A 6,690-nucleotide genomic window follows, 5' to 3' on the forward strand; every position below is an offset into this window, starting at 1 on the left:
AACTGAGTTTTCACCCAAACTTGTTCACTTTGTTGACAGTAGAATCATGAGTTTTCCACTTCCTAATAAACTTTTATCAAAGAATTTCTCAGTACATGTCTTCCCAAAAGTTTGTTTTTTCCCCTCTGAGATTTTGAGCAACTGAATGAATGGGGAACCCCCTAAGGTCTGGAATCCCTCTACTGGCTCTCATTGCCTGAGATAATGATAGATAACCAGTATCCACACTTGTGTTTCCTGCTGGTGCCTCTTAGGGATATCCCACTGCAAAGTGTAGGAACTATTAATGCAGGGAGCACCACAAAATATGGAACTGGATTTAGTAGGGTTATTGTTCATAGTTATTTTCTCTAAATAATGAAAATGTAATTTTTCAGTGTGTGAAGAGCAATCAATCTGCTTCTCCAATGAGAACAGCTTCCAGTAGTGCATGCAGTGTTTCATATTAACATTGTCTCTCCATTCAGGCATTTAGACTACGACCATTACCTGAGACCCTAGGAACACACAGAAAATCAGGGAGCATAAGGTAAATGCAGGAGACACACTTATGCATCAGAGTTGGACATTTTCTCCCCTACTCCATGTCAGATCTGAACACAACCAACTTCACCAGCCCCTCCACCTTCATCCTTCTTGGCATTCCTGGCCTAGAGGCAGCCCATATCTGGATCTCCATTCCCTTCTGTGCTATGTACGCCATAGCTGTCTTGGGGAACTTCACCATACTGTTCATCGTGAAGAGGGAGCCGAGCCTCCATGTCCCCATGTACTATTTCCTCTGCATGCTGGCTGTCACTGACCTGGTCATGTCCACATCCACCCTACCCAAAATACTGAGCATCTTCTGGTTCAATTCCAGGGAGATCAGTTTCAGTGCCTGCCTCACCCAGATGTACTTCATTCACTCCTTCTCAGGGATGGAGTCTGGAATCCTTGTGGCCATGGTTTTGGATCGCTACGTGGCCATCTGCAATCCTCTGAGACATTCCACCATCCTGACAAACTCTGTGGTGGCCATGGTGCTGCGCAGTGGCTTACTTGCATTTCCATACCCCTTCCTGGCAAGGCAGTGGCCATATTGCAGAACCAACATCATCCCCCACTTCTTTTGTCGGCACATAGCTGTGGTGAAGCTGGCCTGCACTGACATAAGCATCAGTAGTTACTATGGGCTGTTCGATCTTTTCTCTGAGATCGGAATGGATGTGTTTTTTATTGCTGTGTCCTATATTCTGATCCTCCGGGCCATCTTTCGCCTCCCCACAAAGGATGCCTGGCTCAAAACTTTTGGAATCTGCATCTCTCACCTTTGTGCCATCTCAGCTTTGTACATCCCAGATTTCTTCTCCTCTCTCGTACCGGTTTGGCCACAATGTGCCACTGTATTTCCTCATTCTCATTGCCAGTGTGTACCAGCTGGTTCCCCCCATGCTAGATCCCATTATTTATGGGTTGAGGACCAAACAGACCCAGGGCAGGCTGCTGCAGCTCTTTACTCATAAAGAGACCTAAATATTTACTTCTTATGCTCTGGCCCTCACTCCGAGGTCCATTCAGAGCTGTCTGGTGCGTGGCCCTGGGCACCTTTCCTGAATCACTTACTGGACAGACAAAGACATTAAATCCCTTCCTGACCTTACTGGGCTCTGCCAATGTGATAAACTGGGGAATCAGTCTGTGTACGCTACACTGGGTTGACACCTTTCTTATTGCCAGTAGCTGGATCCCTGTAATTGCAATCTTGACCCATCCCTTCTGTCAAGTCTCGCCCCTGCTGTATGTCTTTTTCCCAAATCCCTGCCACTGTCACTTGCTCTTGTCTTCCCCTCCCCTTGTCAGATGTGACCCACTCATCTCTAAAATCAATATGTTCTCACATCTTATGGCAAGTTAATTAAGGGACTGTGGTTAGTGTTAAAATGTTAATGTCTATTCTTACTTTGCTACTACCTCTGTGGAGAGAGAGACCCCATCAGGACTCCTGGGATGTATCTCAGCTCTGGGAGGGGAGTGGGGTACAGTGTGTCACAGCAGGAGGCAGATAGATCTGGGGTCTAAATGAGAAGACCAGAATGGCCACACTGGGTAAAACCAATGGTCCATGTAGCCCAGTAGCCTGGCTTCCGACAAGTGCCAGGTGCTTCAGAGGGAATGAACAGAACATGGGAATCCTCATGTGATTCGTGTGAAGCAGCTCGGCAGAAGGGGGCAGCAGCCCCGAGCCTGGGGTGCGTCAGGTTTATCTGGCAGGAGTTCAAGCCTCCAGCCCCAGTAGGAGACATGGGGGAGGGGAAGAGCCCAGGTTGCCCCAGCTGGAGTGACAGAAGCCCTCAGCTCAGGCCGCCCTGACCCCTGGCTGCAGCCACAGAGCGGAGGCAGGAGCTGCGGAGGGATGGAGGGCAGAGAAGCCCTACTTGTTTTTGTCCCCCATCTTCCATACTGCTGCCGTCCAGGGGTTGTTCATTTCCCCTGTCCTTGGATGAACCTCAGGAAGCATTTTTTCTCTCTCCCCTCCCTGACCCTTTAGGGGCTGCTCTCTTTCCTCCACCTCCTTTACCTTTTGTGGAGACAGAGACGGGTCGTATAGTGCCACCGGTACAGTCCCTGCACTGGTGGCCTGCTCCCACATTGCCCATCTCCATGGGCCACAGGGTCGGGGACCTGGCAGGGGATAATCATGGGTCCACTACCTTGTCCCCCACTGTGCTGTGGGAAGAGCATCACCATTTTCTGGTGGACACCTATGATTTCCAGGGTAAGGTGAAGCTCTTTCTCCAGCGTTGTCTCCAGGAGAGACATCCATCTCATCATCTGGGCCATGAGGGCTGTTTTGGAGGAGTGGAGGGGAACTGGGAGGCAAGACATCTTGGTCAACCTGTGGGCCCGCAACTTAGAATCATAGAATCATAGAATATCAGGGTTGGAAGGGACCCCAGAAGGTCATCTAGTCCAACCCCCTGCTCAAAGCAGGACCAAGTCCCAGTTAAATCATCCTAGCCAGGGCTTTGTCAAGCCTGACCTTAAAAACCTCTAAGGAAGGAGATTCTACCACCTCCCTAGGTAACGCATTCCAGTGTTTCACCACCCTCATAGTGAAAAAGTTTTTCCTAATATCCAATCTAAACCTCCCCCATTGCAACTTGAGACCATTACTCCTCGTTCTGTCATCTGCTACCATTGAGAACAGTCTAGAGCCATCCTCTTTGAAACCCCCTTTCAGGTAGTTGAAAGCAGCTATCAAATCCCCCCTCATTCTTCTCTTCTGCAGACTAAACAATCCCAGCTCCCTCAGCCTCTCCTCATAAGTCATGTGCTCTAGACCCCTAATCATTTTTGTTGCCCTTCGCTGTACTCTTTCCAATTTATCCACATCCTTCTTGTAGTGTGGGGCCCAAAACTGGACACAGTACTCCAGATGAGGCCTCACCAGTGTCGAATAGAGGGGAACGATCACGTCCCTCGATCTGCTCGCTATGCCCCTACTTATACATCCCAAAATGCCATTGGCCTTCTTGGCAACAAGGGCACACTGCTGACTCATATCCAGCTTCTCGTCCACTGTCACCCCTAGGTCCTTTTCCGCAGAACTGCTGCCGAGCCATTCGGTCCCTAGTCTGTAGCGGTGCATTGGATTCTTCCATCCTAAGTGCAGGACCCTGCACTTATCCTTATTGAACCTCATTAGATTTCTCTTGGCCCAATCCTCCAATTTGTCTAGGTCCTTCTGTATCCTATCCCTCCCCTCCAGCGTATCTACCACTCCTCCCAGTTTAGTATCATCCGCAAATTTGCTGAGAGTGCAATCCACACCATCCTCCAGATCATTTAGGAAGATATAGAACAAAACGGGCCCCAGGACCGACCCCTGGGGCACTCCACTTGACACCGGCTGCCAACTAGACATGGAGCCATTGATCACTACCCGTTGAGCCCGACAATCTAGCCAGCTTTCTACCCACCTTATAGTGCATTCATCCGGCCCATACTTCCTTAACTTGCTGACAAGAATGCTGTGGGAGACCGTGTCAAAAGCTTTGCTAAAGTCAAGAAACAATACATCCACTGCTTTCCCTTCATCCACAGAACCAGTAATCTCATCATAAAAGGCGATTAGATTAGTCAGGCATGACCTTCCCTTGGTGAATCCATGCTGACTGTTCCTGATCACTTTCCTCTCCTCTAAGTGCTTCAGGATTGATTCTTTGAGGACCTGCTCCATGATTTTTCCAGGGACTGAGGTGAGGCTGACCGGCCTGTAGTTCCCAGGATCCTCCTTCTTCCCTTTTTTAAAGATGGGCACTACATTAGCCTTTTTCCAGTCATCCGGGACTTCCCCCGTTCGCCACGAGTTTTCAAAGATAATGGCCAAGGGCTCTGCAATCACAGCCGCCAATTCCTTCAGCACTCTCGGATGCAATTCGTCCAGCCCCATGGACTTGTGCACGTCCAGCTTTTCTAAATAGTCCCTAACCACCTCTATCTCTACAGAGGGCTGGCCATCTCTTCCCCATTTTGTGATGCCCAGCACAGCAGTCTGGGAGCTGACCTTGTTAGTGAAAACAGAGGCAAAAAAAGCATTGAGTACATTAGCTTTTTCCACATCCTCTGTCACTAGCTTGCCTCCCTCATTCAGTAAGGGGCCCACACTTTCCTTGGCTTTCTTCTTGTTGCCAACATACCTGAAGAAACCCTTCTTGTTACTCTTGACATCTCTTGCTAGCTGCAGCTCCAGGTGCGATTTGGCCCTCCTGATATCTTTCCTACATGCCCGAGCAATATTTTTATACTCTTCCCTGGTCATATGTCCAACCTTCCACTTCTTGTAAGCTTCTTTTTTATGTTTAAGATCCGCTAGGATTTCACCATTAAGCCAAGCTGGTCGCCTGCCATATTTACTATTCTTTCGACTCATCGGGATGGTTTGTCCCTGTAACCTCAACAGGGATTCCTTGAAATACAGCCAGCTCTCCTGGACTCCCTTCCCTTTCATGTTAGTCCCCCAGGGGATCCTGGCCATCTGTTCCCTGAGGGAGTCAAAGTCTGCTTTCCTGAAGTCCAGGGTCCGTATCCTGCTGCTTACCTTTCTTCCCTGCGTCAGGATCCTGAACTCAACCAACTCATGGTCACTGCCTCCCAGATTCCCATCCACTTTTGCTTCCCCCACTAATTCTACCCGGTTTGTGAGCAGCAGGTCAAGAAAAGCGCTCCCCCTAGTTGGCTCCCCTAGCACTTGCACCAGGAAATTGTCCCCTACGCTTTCCAAAAACTTCCTGGATTGTCTATGCACCGCTGTATTGCTCTCCCAGCAGATATCAGGAAAATTAAAGTCACCCATGAGAATCAGGGCATGCGATCTAGTAGCTTCCGTGAGTTGCCGGAAGAAAGCCTCATCCACCTCATCCCCCTGGTCCGGTGGTCTATAGCAGACTCCCACCATGACATCACTCTTGTTGCACACACTTCTAAACTTAATCCAGAGACACTCAGGTTTTTCCACAGTTTCGTACCGGAGCTCTGAGCAGTCATACTGCTCCCTTACATACAGTGCTACTCCCCCACCTTTTCTGCCCTGCCTGTCCTTCCTGAACAGTTTATAACCATCCATGACTGTACTCCAGTCATGTGAGTTATCCCACCAAGTCTCTGTTATTCCAATCACGTCATAATTCCTTGACATCACCAGGACCTCCAGTTCTCCCTGCTTGTTTCCAAGGCTTTGTGCATTTGTATATAAGCACTTGAGATAACCTGTTGATCGCCCCTCATTCCCAGTATGAGGCAGGAGCCCTCCCCTCTCAGACATTCCTGCCTGTGCTTCCTCCCGGTATCCCGCTTTCCCACTTACCTCAGGGCTTTGGTCTCCTTCCCCCGGTGAACCTAGTTTAAAGCCCTCCTCACTAGGTTAGCCAGCCTGCTGGCAAAGATGTTCTTCCCTCTCTTCGTAAGATGGAGCCCGTCTCTGCCCAGCACTCCTCCTTCATGGAACACCATCCCATGGTCAAAGAATCCAAAGCCTTCTCTCCGACACCACCTGCGTAGCCATTCGTTGACCTCCACGATTCGACGGTCCCTACCCAGGCCTTTTCCTTCCACGGGGAGGATGGACGAGAACACCACTTGCGCCTCCAACTCCTTTATCCTTCTTCCCAGAGCCACGTAGTCCGCAGTGATCCGCTCAAGGTCATTCTTGGCAGTATCATTGGTGCCCACGTGGAGAAGCAGGAAGGGGTAGCGATCCAAGGGCTTGATGAGTCTCGGCAGTCTCTCCGTCACATCACGAATCTTAGCCCCTGGCAAGCAGCAGACTTCTCGGTTTTCCCGGTCAGGGCGGCAGATAGATGACTCAGTCCCCCGGAGGAGAGAGTCCCCGACCACCACCACCCGCCTTCTCCTCTTGGGAGTGGTGGTCGTGGAACCCCCAACCTCAGGACATCGCATCTCATGCCTCCCAACCAGCGGAGTCTCCTTCTGCTTTCTCCCCCCAGACAACTTCTGTGACAAGCCTTTTAGGTTGGTCAGTGAATGTTGCAAGGCCGGTTAGGGATCCTCCTCCCCACGGGGATCCTCCTCAGCCCTCAGAATGTGGCCAACCCACAACACTTTTCAACACTGAACTCCACAGGCTCTAGGGCGTGGGTCTCCAGAGTTGCCAGGTGCTCTCCTTGCTTTGTGACATAGGGTACTCTG

The 6,690-nt window shown here is 50.2% G+C and overlaps 1 pseudogene; it reads left to right on the top strand.

Moving 5' to 3' along the window:
• Nucleotides 1-584: 584 nt before the first annotated feature.
• On the top strand, nt 585-1,515 carry LOC119841994 (annotated as a pseudogene).
• Nucleotides 1,516-6,690: the final 5,175 nt, after the last annotated feature.

The sequence above is a fragment of the Dermochelys coriacea genome, chromosome 1 (genome assembly GCF_009764565.3).
Source record: "Dermochelys coriacea isolate rDerCor1 chromosome 1, rDerCor1.pri.v4, whole genome shotgun sequence".
Taxonomy (NCBI): Eukaryota; Metazoa; Chordata; order Testudines; family Dermochelyidae; genus Dermochelys; species Dermochelys coriacea.